The following is a 14163-nucleotide window of genomic DNA, read 5'->3' on the forward strand; positions in this document are numbered from 1 at the left end:
ATCAGCCATTAAAATTCTAGTTGCTCAGGAAAGCAATGTAAAAATTTCTTAAGACAAAAGATTACTTCTCCCCAAACTTTCGTTCTCTTCCTGATGGCAGCACTAGCTGACTCAGGCAGGAAAGCAGTTTTAGTTGACCTCAATACTGTCAACCCAGGAGAGGCCAAGAATGATCAGACATCTTGCAGGACTCACAGGTCAGCTGCTTGTTATTAGTGTGTACTCAGGCAAAGTTGTAGAGTAGTGCTCTGTAAACCTGCTTCCACCTGGTTAGTGAAGAATTAAGTGAGATGACATGCATACAGCTCCTGTAACACAGCAGGTGCTCCAGAATGTATCTGTTCCTGTTTCTACTACATCCACAGTAGTGGGGGAGTCCTCCTCTATTATTTTCAAAGCTCTCTCATTGATTCATTCCTACCTGATCCCTTCCTACTTTTAAGCCCCAAATGTGCCCATGTCACCTCTCCTATGTATGTCAAATATCAGGGTTCTCTCTACCTCTTTGCCCAATGGTAGGACCTACTCTTTGTGGCCTCAGATGATGTTGAAGGGTTAGGGAATTTCCTTACCTGCCCTCTAGTTGGGGAAGAGTGGGAGGAAGTAGACTTGGTCTTGAAAGAGCCCTCCCGAACACTTTAGATGTTGGTCACTTTATTAAACACACTCTTCTTTCCCTTTCCCTCCCACAAACTGAGGGGTAGTTGAATGGTTCTTGTTCCCTGATCTCATTGCAAAGTTGCCCACCATGGGCCACTTCATGTTGAAGGGTATGTAACCTAACTTCTGTTTTCTCCCACATTCCTCAGGAAACTGACCACCAACCAACAAGTCACTGCAGGCAAATATTGTTTTTCCTCAAGATATTGACATTATGGGTGTCCTGGGCCGAAGGCACAATTCAGGGGGGATCCCCAAAAAACAGGTCTGACCACTCCCCTAAGTAACCAAACAGAAAAGATAATGATGAAAACAGGAAAGGAACTTTAATCAATATGCTCATATTGGGAGGTGAGATCAAGCATCTCAGCCCTGTTTCTGGGGTAATGATTTCACAAAGTCAAACAATCTTGGTCAAACTGCAGTCTGACTGGTAATTATTTCAGTTCTGGTTCTGCTAGGTGGCTCTGGTAAGTTATTTTCACTTGAGTAGGGTGTCTCCATTTGCTGCTCAAGATCTTTCTCTATCAGACCTGTGATTCTGGAAAAAGGACAATTCTGCTCCCATAAAACCAATAGTCCTGCTTAGAGGGGGCAGTCTTACCACTGATCTGCCTACAAGGTTCCGTTGTTCCTGGAAGGTGTTGGGCAATGACAGGAGACTTCTAGATGCCATCCCAGGGGGTCTAGAAAAAGACAGAACCAGTCCAAGGGGTCTTGAACAGGATGTTATAAAAGCTGATAGTTGAATCTCCCTGCAAATCTTGAAAATACCTTAATTATTCTTATCTTGGTGTCTTCAGTCTGGAAGGGGGAAATGATCAGCTTTAGATGAACACTCCTTAAGTGATTAACATGACTCTGTGCAGAGGTAAGCAGGAATCTGACCTAAAATTTAAGGTAATAAGATAAACACAAAATGAAAGCAGAAATGCCAAGCATTACCCTGCTTTTAGTTACCTATTGGCATATGCCAAGCAAAGTTGGTACTTTCAGCAAAAACAGCTTCTAATACTATTATACTGCTACATAGAGCTGCTTTGACCAGATGCAGTGATTCCAAGTTTCAAAGCACAAATAGATGTTTACTTTCCCTGACACTCCTAAAAGGTGCCTATTTCGGGCCAGTAGAGAATGAAAACAGTTTTTTCCTTATCCATATAACAATTTGTTTGGCTGACCAAATATTTTCCTATTTATGCATTTCTTGAGGCTACGACACATGTTTTAATCATCTTTGCATCTGAATGGATACTGGAACACAATGCTTTGCTTACTACTACATAAAGGACTTAGTAAATTATCATTAAAACATCTTATCTTCACCTTGAATGGGTTTTGAGGGAGTCATGACTAAACCATAAATGCTGAACCTTTTGGTTTTAAGAGATAAAAAGTTTGGCAGTTGTAGACTGTATTGTACACACCAATTTATCTGTTAGGCCCTAATCCCCAATGTGACTATTTGAAGATGGAATCCTTAAGATTATATGAGGTGATTAAGATTCAAAGAAGTGCTGGGTAGGGGTGGGGGTTGTAGCTCAGTGGTACAGCACTTGTCTAGCATGCATGAGGTGCGTTCCATCCCTGGCACCATGTAAAAGCACTAAATAAACAAAATAAAGGTATTGTGTCCATCTACAATTAAAAAAAAAAGTGCTGGGTATTATGGCATACTCCTATAATCCCAATGACTCAAGAGACTGAGGCAGGAAGGTCACAAGTTCAAGACCAGTCTCAGCAACTTAACCATGTCTCAAAATAAAGAATTAAAAGGGCTAGGGATGTAGTTCAGTAGTAAAGCACTTGTCTAGTACATACAAGGCCCTGGGTTCAATCCTCAGTACCTCCAAAAAAAAAAAGAAATGAAGTAATGAGGATGTGGCCCTAAAAGATTAAATGGAGTCATAAAGATAGGGTCTTATAAAGACTGGTGTCCATACAAGAAGAGGAAGAGACATTAGGAGTGTGCTCACACAAAAGAAAAGTCACAGAAAGAAGGCAGACATCTGTGTAACTAGGAAAGAGGCCTCAGGATACACCAGCCCTATCTGTACCTTGATCTTGGACTTCCAGCCTCCAGATATGTGAGAAAGTAAGCTTCTGTTGTTTAAGCTGCCCATTCTGTTTTATTTTCTATGATAACCCTTGCAGACTAAGACAGTGGCCTTAGAATCTTTGGAATAAAAAATGTGTCGCTCTTTTCTCCCCACCCTATGCTTTTCTCCCTGAGTAGAAGTTTGGAAGGATGAAAGGACATGCTTTTTTTTAGTCCCCTTGATGTTTAATTTTATGTATCCTAAATTTAACTGAGGCTCAGAGTGCCCAGACATTCGTCAAACATTCTTCTGGGAATTTCTGTAAGGGTGTTTCTTGATGAAATGAACATTTGAATCAGTGCACCAAGTTAAGCAGATCACTTTCCTTAGTGTGGATGGCCTCGTCCAATCAACTGAAGAACAGAATGGCACAAAAAGACTGAATAGGAGGGAACTTCTTCCTGCCTGGCTGTTTGAGCTAGGACATTGGTCTTCTTCTGCCTTTGGACTGGAACTTACACCATCAGCTCTCCTGAGTCTCCAGTCTGTTGGCTGTAGAACTTACAGCTTCTTGACCTTCATAATTGAATAAGCCAATTCTTTATAATAATAAGTGTAGCTCAGTGATAGAGTGCTTCCCTTGTATGTATGTTCAATTGCCAGTGATGCAAATATTTTTTAAAAACTAAATCTCTTTATACCCTATCTGGATACATGGATAGATAAATAGTTAATCTCCTATATTCTGTTTCTCTGAAGAACTCTGATATGGTCCCCTTTTTTACAGTGGAGAAACCAAAGTCAAATCCAGGCTATTTATGAGAAGGCAACCACCCAAGCTATGTTTCCAAGGCCTTTTAAAGAAATTATCCCACCTCTGTCATATTCCAATTAGGATATGTGAGTGTGTTTTACCTTGTATGAATTTTTGTGCTGTAAGGTCATCTTATCCAATATAATAATTATAATGGTTACCCCAAAATTTGACCCATATTCATTTGAATAAGAGGGTAAGATAATTTCTATAATTCACTCAGGAAAAGAGTTAGTCTTCATGATATCTATGTATTTCTAATTATGCAGAATTTCTTGATAGTGAGCACCTTCTGTATGCCAAAAGTCATGCTAAGGATTTTCTGTACATTGTCTCTTTTACTCCTCACAACAAAACTCTGAAATTAAAAATTTATTATCTCCACTTTACAGATGAAGAATCTGAGGCTTTATTAAGAATACAAATAGTAATGAATGTTTGCAAGGATGTGGGGAAAAGATACACTCATACATTGTCGGTGGGACTGCAAATTAATACATCCACTCTGGAAAGCAGTATGGAGACTCCTAAAAAAACTAGGAATGGAACCACCACATAATGCAACTATTCCACTCCTCAGTATATATCCAAAACATCTCAAATCAGTATACTATAGGGATACAGCCACATCAATGTTCATAGCAGCAGAATTCATAATTCATTTATATGAATTGGAAGCCATAGAACCAGCCTAGGTGCCCATCAACGAAGAAAGAATAAAGAAAGTGTGCTATATACACACAGTGGAGTTTTACTCAGTTATAAAGAAGAATAAATTTATGGTATTTGGTGGCAAATGGATGGAATTGGAGAATATCATACTACATGAAAAAGCCAAACCCAGAAATTCAAGGTTGAATGTTTCTCTCATCTGTGGAAGCTAGACCAAAATAAGGGTAAAATAAAAGAAAATAGTGGAGGGAAATCCCATGAAAATAGAAGAAAGATCAATAGAGTAGAGGAAGGGAATTCACAGGAAGGGGAGAGGGATGGGAAATGGGAAGAACAATGGAATGAATCTGATCAAACTTTCCTGTGTACATATATGAGTATACCACAGTGATTTTACCTTTACTTATATTCACAAGGCATTAATTTTAAAAAACTATAAATAAATTAAAGGGAGATCAGTAGAGGAAAGGGAACAGAAAGAAGGAAGTGGAGAGGGAAAGGGGAATACTTGGGACTGAACTGGAACAAATATGTCAAAATAAACTCCAATATTATGTATATCTATAATGAACTAGTAAAAAAAGAATCTAAGGCTTAGGAAATGTTAACTGTTGCCTCTCATCCTACAACTGATAAGTGGCAGAACCTGGGGCTCTGACATCAGAGGCTGAGCTCAAACATTTAATAATTTGCTGTGAACTGGACCTGGAAGGGCAAAGCTTAGATAGAGACGGCTTCTTTGTTCTCTCAGCTTAGACCTTGAGAGTTCAAATATCTAGGATGGTACTGCAAGGTGGTGGGTGTGAAAGATGGAGTTCACCTGCAAAGGGAGCCTGGGAGTCCGAAGGAAAAGACACAGGAAGAGCCATCACTTTCCAGCACCTGCATTGCTGGGGTTAGCCTGTAAATTCCAGAGAACAAAGAATATCTTATTATCCATCATCTAGATTCAAGCACTTGCATTATGTAATTAAATTAGTTATCCCCTAGCACTGTAAGTATACATATATTTAAATGTTAATATTCTAACCTTGGGTCCTGTTGCATACATACATTGCAGGACATTAAGGAAAGGAAAGGGTAAACATTTTGGCCAAAGTATCACAAATGAAGTGGTTCCCCTTTGAAGTCTAAATGGTTCCAGCAACAGTAATCAAGAGACCATCAAAGAAAACGTGAATCCCAGGACAACTATGGGACAAAACAATCTAGCTGGTCCTTCTCCTAGACCAAAACCAACCTTGGGAATGGGGGGTGGGTTGTTCTGTTAAGTTGCAGAAGGCTGTATCTTCCAACTGACCCTGATTCCATCTCATTAACACTCCTCCAAACTGGTTGATGTCAGAAATTGCAACTTTCAGGTATTAATTCTTTAGATTTTAACCTTTGCTCCCTGTTCACCTGCCCTGGAAGGGAGTAAGCTTTAAAATGACCCCAATCAGTCACATAAAACTCAGCAGAAGAAAACTACTCATTTTCTCTTAACTCCCAGGTCCAAGTGCTCAGGCACTTGGAGTCAAGGACAGACTTGCAAAGCACAGAAGGTTCAGAAACCAAGAAAAAACAAATTCCTTCACAATTTGGTTCAAGTAGATTAGACTCCAGAACCTAAGCTTTTACCCTCACTGCATCTAAGTCTCAAGTAGCCACCTTCTTTAGCTGCCAGCCCTGAAAACAGCACCAAGAGTTCTATGTGGGATAGAGTAGCAGATAGGAAAGATAAGGCAATTGGGTCATTGTTTCTCCTTCTCTCTGAGATACATGGTATATAGTTTATTTTTTGCCATTCTCAGTATTTCTCTCCTATCAGATATTGAAATGATTAGTCAAACTGTCTCTCTCTCTCTTTTTTTTTTTTTCCTTTCAGTTATTTCACATATTGCTACAGGGTATTGCAAAATGATCTAATCTTTCTGGACTGCACATCCTGGCAGTTTGTTACAAGAGCAGGAAAACAAAAAACAAAAACAAACAAAAAAACTCTTCTCATTATTAATGTTGTAAATCCACTTTTGAAAACTATCCCAAGAAAATACCCCTTCCCCACAAAATAGTACTGTCATCTTAAGTGGTTTACCCAGGACTTAGTAATTTACAGTATTTTCATATGCAATCTATCTAGAGCTATGTTCATATTAGCAAAAAGTTGCAAAGAACTAAAAGCTACTCATATGCATTAGTGGGTCAAATTGAGGCCCCTCAAAAAATATGTCTACCCAAAACCTCAATATGATTACTTGGAATAAGAGTCTTTGTGGCTATAATTAAGGATATCAAGATGAGACCATCCTGGATTAGTGCAGGTCCTGGATTCAAAAACCATGTTTCCTTTAAAGAGAAAAAGAGAAGAAGATATGGAAACAGAAGAAGGCTAAGTGGAGATAGAGGCAGAGATTTGAAATATATCGTCCAAAGTCAAAGAATACAGAGCCACCAGAAGCTGGAGGAAGCAAGGAAGGATTCTTCTCTAGAGTCTTCAGTGGGAGACAACTTGGTTTTGGACTTCTGGCTTCCAGATCTGTGGGAGAATAAATGTCTGTTGTTTGAAGCCATTAACTTGTGGTGATTTGTCACAGCAGCCCTAGGAAATAAATACATATAGTAAGGACATAGAACTGATGGAAGTAGAATAGGGTATGATATTATATGGAAAAAGATGCAGAACTCAAGATAGTAGATATGTGTTTATAAGGAGTACATATGAATGTATATTGAAGAGAATATCTAGACTATTTTATTTGCATTATTATTTTTTAAGTAAGGTTGTTTGAATGAATAGACAGCATTTCACATACTAAGTCCAGTCATCCCATGTGACAGTAGAGCCAAGATAGCACCCACACAATTTTTCTGGTCATTTTTATTTTTTTGGTTTTTGACTCCGATAATATTGCCTCACAAAACCATTTTTAAAAATTTAAGTACCCACCAAAATCTTACCCACTTGCACATGCTTCCATGTAGGGGACTCTTGACTCTGAGAAGATAAGCAATCTTCTTTTTTTTTTTTTTTTTTTTTTTGGTGGTGGGAGTGCTAGGGATTAGAACCGAGGACTTTCCACATGCTAAGCACGTTCTACCACTGAGCTACACTCCCAGCCCATGAGGTGAGGAAACTGAGACCCCCAAAATTAAGTGATTGTTTGCAACAAAAACAAAAAAGAATGAGAGGTGTAAAAAAATTAAATGATTTTGTATGTGTGTGTGCCTCTGAAACAGATAATTGTCACTTATGGAGACCATGAAATGCATGAATGGGATAAAACACCAACAAGTACCAAGAGGGGAGAGAGTAGGATCCCCCAGAACATTCCAGAAAATTAGTGTCCAGAAGGTTATATTACAAGTACATATTTTATCATTATCCAAATCATGCCACTTCTTAGAAAAAAATAAAAGGCAAGGAATGAAGTGTGTGCGTAATATACTACGATTGTGGTTTTTTTTATAAAAGGAAAAAATAGGTTGTATTTGTTTTGTACACACAAAGAAACTTCAGAAGAATAAATTAGAAACAAATAGTAGTGGTTGTTCCCAGGGGTGGGGGAACTTGCTTAATGAAAAATCGTTGACTTTTAACAATAGACCTTTTCATATTTCTTGGGTTGTTTTGGAGGGAGATGCTAGGGGTTGAACCTAGGGCCTTACCCATGCTGTACATGTGCTCCCCGATTCATATCCCCAGTATCTCCTCATACATTTAAAAAGGCCATATGAAAGCATTGCATATTTAGAAAATTAAATGTGTTCTTAAATGAATATATAAAATATATAAATGTATAAAATGAATATATAAAATATAATTAAAACCATCTGCAGAGCATAGTTACTATGCCGAGAATCAGGAATCAGAGGAGGGTTCCCTTTCCTGCACTATGATGTGTATGTGTGTGATACTGAGCTCTACCACTACTGGTTCAGCCCTCCCCATCTCATACTTACTTAACAGCAATAATAGTAACTAGCTTCTCCTCATGATATGCCATGCACTTCTTTTTTTTTTTTTAAGTACTGGGGATAGAACCTGGGGCCTCAACGTATGCCAGATGCTTTTGCCTTCTAATTTTATTTTTGAGACAGAATCTCACTAAGTTTGTTCAGGCTGGCCTCAAACTTACTTTCCTCCTGCCTTAGTCTCCTGAGTAGCTGGGACTACAGATGGGTGCCACCATACCCAGCTTCCTGCAATTTTTAATTGTTTCATGAGATTTAGTACCATTTATTCCTTTCAATAAACCTATAAATACTGTTATTATCCTCATTTTACAGATTAAGAAATTAAGGTACAGGAAAGGTGATTTGCCCAGGGTCAAAGAAGGAGAACCAAGATTTGAACTTCGCATTATGGTCTCAGCATCCACATTTTTATACACCATCCCACACTGCCCATCATTTGACCAGCATTTGGGTTTAGCCTTTATTTCTCAAGGAGTCTTGCAGGGTCTGGGGATACAGCTCAGTGGTAGAGCATGTGCATAGCATGCACAAGGTCCTAGGTTCCCTCAGTACCAAAACAAAACAAAGTCCTGTAATGACTTATGTGTCTCCTGGGAGGATTAATAGAGCATGTCTTTTAGTGCCCCTGGAAACAGGTAAATGTCACCTAGGAGGCCATGAGATCCATGAATGAGATAGAATATCAATGAGTGCTAAAAGGGGAGCGGGTAGGATCCGAAGAATGTTCCAGAGCAGTGGGTACCAGCTGGAAGGAGGTTGCTGTCTGTTGACCAAGTCCAAAGACTCAGAAAGACTGGGTGTCTCTTGCAGGGTGACAAGGCAGTTTTACCAGCTTCCGGCTTGGCACTGGACTAGTGAGGATGAGCAAAACTCTCAGGCAACTGCTTGGAAGGAACCAGAGATAGAGAGGCTTCTTTCAGAGAAAACAGCCCATTAGTTGGAATTCAGCTACAGTAGCTGGTAATCAGGAGCTCAGCTCATCCGGTGAGTCATCTGATGGAACCATCAGCTTGTATTTATATCTACAGAAGTTCGCCTGCCAGGCTGTCTTTGTCATCGCTGGTACATTTGAAAAGGAACACCTGCTGCTCTTTCTTTCTGGTAGGCTGAGGAATGCCTCTGCTAAAGCAGGTGCCAAAGCCACTGTCCCTCCTTCTCGCCAACCTCACTCATCAGCCCTGATGCTTACCTTATTGCTCCCCAATTTTTGCTGCTTCTATTTCTTCCTTCCTCTAATACCCAAGGCCAGAATTCAAGTTCATTCAACAAATCTTTATTACATGGATTTTTCCATTCATGGCCTCATTTAAGTACTACAGGGATGGCAAGAAAAAGACCTCTGGTGCCAAACTAGGTTAAAATCCCAGCTCTACCACTTAATGTGGGATGCAGGGCAAGTTCCTGAGCCCTTCTGTGTCTGTTCTGTCATCTCTAAAATAGAGATAATAATACCTACCTCACTGGTTTGTTATAAGATTCAATTCATTAATATATGTAAAGTGCTTTGAAAGGTGCTGGCATATCATAAACACCTTAAAAATGTTAGCTTTTATTATTGTTATAGAGGATATGGTCTTACCTCACACCAAAGACTTCCATCCAGTTGGAGAGATAAGATATGACCCATTAAAACAGTTTAAGAACAAATGTCTTCTGACTTAGTGACTTGACTATCAAGTACAAGAGAATGACTGGAAAGAGAAATATCATGGCAGTGGCCAGCGAAGGCCTCACACAGAAGGAGAAATATGGCTGAGTAGTGAGTTGATGTCTGATAGACTATGGAAAAATGAAATACAGGGAACAACTTGAGTGGGTATGGTAATGAAGCTACCCACAAGAAGAACAAAGGCCAAGAGGTCAGATGGAGGACATGGCAGGGAGGCTGTGTGTTGAAATTTTCTCTGCAGTTGGATATGGAATTAGACAAACTCTGAGATGTCAAGAAGGGAGCTGATGATGGGGAAACATTCAGATAAAAGAAAGCTCTCCAAGGGAAAGAGCATGTAGAAAGAGAAAAACACTTTAAGGATTCACTCACTCCAAGTTTGAAGGCTGAGCGAAAATGAGAAACAAGATAAGGAAATAGAGAAAGAGAAAGAGTAGTCAATTGAGGCTAGAGATGAAGCAAGAAGCCAAGCAAGGGAGGTGTTCTACTGCACTTGAAAATAAATCTTTTGTAAAAAATATGGTGGCTTACTGGTAGAGCACTTGCCTAATGTGTGTGAAGCCCTGGATTCTACCTGCAGCATGGCAATAAAAAGTAAAGTAAAATAAAATTTGAGAATTTTTTTCCCCAGAACTTAAGATCTCTGAAAGTGAGAACCTGTTGGTTATATTTTAAGCATTCTACAAATCAGTTTTCTGCCTAAGAAAACTTTCCATATAAATAGCATTAATATTATTATTAAAGTGGTCTCCCTGCCCCCACTAACACATTTCTACAAAACTCCTTTTGGTTTTCAACCAAATCTCTGAACATTATCTTGTCAGTCTCCATCTAATGTTCCCATGCCTCTACCTCAAATGGTACAAAGTGACAAGGAGATATTAAAAGTTTCAAAGAGGCTGTTGGAAAACAGGAGCTGGGAAATAAAACTAAATATGAACTTGGGTCACTAGCAATAAAATTAGAAATGGGTCATAAAATCCCAGCTGTGTATTTGGATCTGACCTATTGGCAAGAGTGGATACACGTGGGCATGCCATGATTCCATGTGCATCCCAAGCTGTTCAACCTCACAGACAAGAGCAACTCTGCACAGCCCCTTGTCCTCAGCCCTCCCTTTCTGAGATCACATTCTCTCTCTGGGGCACAGGACACCTAGCCCTGTTGGTCTCTATCAAAGCACAAACCATTCTGTCTTCAAAGTGTCATTTTCACCAGATTCTCAAAAGGTCAGAGCTGTCCAGAGGATTGGATGTTTAAATTAAAAAAAGAAAATCAATATTAACAGTGATTATCACTGAGTGGAACCACAAAACCTGTATTTCTTCAATTTAGCTTTTAAATATTTTCTAAAATATATTTACAGTAGTCCCCCTCTCCTCATCCAAGGGAGATACTTCAAGACCCCTAATTAGTGCCTAAAACTGGAGAAAATAGCAAACCCTGTGTATACTACGTTTTTTCCTATACATACACATCTATAATAAAGTTTAATTTATAAACTAGGTACAAGAAGAGATTAATAGTATCTAAAGGGAATTTCAAGATGGCGGCCTAGAGGGTGGCTGCATTTCATGTTGCTCCAGGATGCAGGATTCAAAAGAGGAGATAGTGAGAGACTTGGGACAAACTCAAAGCCGCCGGGTGAGTCTCTCCCGTTGGGGAGGCGTCCCGAATGGGGCGGTAGCCCCGGAACACAGGGAACTTTGTGAAGTAGAGTTGCTCGGCGAGACGCCCCTCCCCCCGCTGGAGCGGTAAACACGGACAACTGGGATCATCGTAGAGGAGTGGCTCAGCACAGCGCTTGGACTCAAGCAACCACTGGGGCTCCGGGCGGCTGCCTGAGGAGGAGCAGCGTGGTGAGCTGTTTAGACTCAGAGTGACCACTTCTGAACACTGGGGGGCTGCCAGGAGGAAGAGGAGAAGCGCGTCGGGTCGCTTGGTCTAAGAGTGACTGCATCAGAGGCACAGGCGGTTGCCAGAGGAGGAGCTGCATGGTGAGCTGTTTGGACTCAGAACAACCGCTCCCGAACACCCGGGGGGTTGCCCAGAGGAAGAAGAGAAGCGCGGAAGGTCGCTTGGTCTAGGAGTGACTGCATCAGAGTCACAGGTGGTCGCCAGAGGAGGAGCTGCATCGAGAACTGTTTGGACTCAGAACAACCACTTCTGAACACCTGGGGGGTTGCCTGGAGGAAAAGGAGAAGCGCGGTTGGTCGCTTGGTCTAGGAGTGACTGCATCAGAGCCACAGGTGGTTGCCAGAGGAGGAGGCGAGTGGTGAGTTGATTGCACTCAAAGCGACCGCTCCTGAACACTGGTGGCCTGCCTGGAGGAGGAGCACAGTGGGTCGCTTGGTCTCGGAGCCACCGCTCCTGAACACCCAGGGGTCTACCCCGAGGAGGAGGAGGAGGAACAGGACAGGTCACTTGGGCTTGGAGTGACTACCTAGGGCTACCGGCGGTTGGCGGGAGGAGGAGACCCGAAGTGAGTTGCTTGGACTCCTAGTGACTGCATCGAAAACCGGGCGGCTGTCCGGAGGAGGAGGTGTGTGGCGGGTCTCTGGGTATTGGAGCTATTGTACAGGGCTCCAGGTGGCGGCTCAGAGGAGGGGCCGCATAGCCAGGCGATTAGGTGCAGAGCAGGGTCCCAGGAGCTAGGTGGTTTCTTGCTGGAAGAGCCACACAGAGACACGCCTAGGGGCGGAGCGAAGTTTCCAGGACTGCGGGCAGATTCTCTGAGGAGAGGCAGCCTAAGGAGACTCGCCTGCAAAGGGTGAGGCTCCCAGGCCCAGGAGGTAGGTCCGGGCCCCTGGGAACGTTGCAGAGGAAGACAGCCCAGCCCAGGCGGTAATTGTAGATTGAGGGGAACCTCTAGGAGGGCAACTGACCAGCGAGACGTCCCCACCGAGTGAGTCTTCCCTGCCGGGAGAGGTTTCCCCACAGGGACGGCAAAACCAGAGACACAGGCACAAACAGGCCTTGCCTCAGCCTGCAGCCTAGTTCCCCGTTGGATGACCATTGGTTAACAAGTGGAGGCACCTCTGCCCACTAGTAGGGAATATATGCCACCCGAGGGTCACCACACCTAGAGAGGCAGCTTCTTCGTGGAGCTCCGCATTATCAACTTCCTCCAAGACTTCAGGCTACTGAAGGATAAGAGGGGATATACTAGCAATCTTCAGGGATATTATAAGTCGATAGAGGAAATCTGCAATATATTAATGACCCACTGATTCCTGAACAATATGAGAAAACAAGGGAAGAAAATGTCCCAAACAAATCTAGATGTTACATCAATAGAATCCAATGACAGCATGGCAGAAGAAATGACAGAAAGGGAGTTCAGAATGTACATAATTAAAATGATTAGGGAAGCAAATGAGGAGATGAAAGAGCAAATGCAGGCATTGAATGATCGCACCAATCGACAGTTAACAGAGCAAATTCAGGAAGCAAAAGATCATTTCAATAAAGAGTTAGAGATATTTAAAAAAAAACAAACAGAAATCCTTGAAATGAAGGAAACAATAAACCAAATTAAGAACTCCATAGAAAGCATAACCAATAGGATAGAACACCTGGAAGACAGAACTTCAGATATTGAAGACAAAATATTTAACCTCGAAAACAAAGTTGAACAAACAGAGAAGATGGTAAGAAATCATGAACAGAATCTGCAAGAACTATGGGATATCATGAAAAGGCCAAATTTGAGAATTATTGGGATTGAGGAAGGCTTAGAGAAATAAACCAAAGGAATGAATAATCTATTCAATGAAATAATATCAGAAAATTTCCCAAATCTGAAGAATGAAATGGAAAATCAAGTCCAAAAGGCTTATAGGACTCCAAATACACAAAATTACAACAGACCCACACCAAGGCACATTATAATGAAAATACCTAACATACAAAATAAAGACAGTATTTTAAAGGCTGTGAGAGAAAAGAACCAAATTACATTCAGGGGGAAACCAATACGGATATCAGCAGATTTTTCAATCCAGACCCTAAAAGCTAGAAGGGCCTGGAACAACATTTTTCAAGCTCTGAAAGAAAAATGGATGCCAACCAAGAATCTTATACCCAGCAAAACTTACCTTCAAATTTGACGATGAAATAAAATCTTTCCATGATAAACAAAAGCTAAAAGAATTTACAAAAAGAAAGCCAGCATTACAGAACATTCTTAGCAAAATATTTCATGAGGAAGAGATAAAAAACAAAGAAGCAAATCAGCAAAGGGAGGAATTATCCTAAAGGAACTGTTAAATAAAGGAGGAACCAAGATGTGTCAATAAATAAATAAATAAATAAAATTTTAAATATGAACCAAATGACTGGGATTACAAATC

The 14163-nt window shown here is 41.0% G+C and overlaps 1 long non-coding RNA gene across 1 annotated transcript; it reads right to left on the bottom strand.

Moving 5' to 3' along the window:
* Positions 1 to 1112: 1112 nt before the first annotated feature.
* On the bottom strand, positions 1113 to 6978 carry LOC124983534 (uncharacterized). The gene is made up of 3 exons (XR_007108460.1): positions 5426 to 6978; positions 5006 to 5086; positions 1113 to 1548 (listed from the first exon to the last, which is right to left on the bottom strand). It is a non-coding gene; the product is annotated as an uncharacterized LOC124983534 (long non-coding RNA).
* Between the last annotated feature and the right edge of the window lie 7185 nt (positions 6979 to 14163).

Source organism: Sciurus carolinensis, chromosome 4 (assembly GCF_902686445.1).
Source record: "Sciurus carolinensis chromosome 4, mSciCar1.2, whole genome shotgun sequence".
NCBI classification, from domain to species: domain Eukaryota; kingdom Metazoa; phylum Chordata; class Mammalia; order Rodentia; family Sciuridae; genus Sciurus; species Sciurus carolinensis.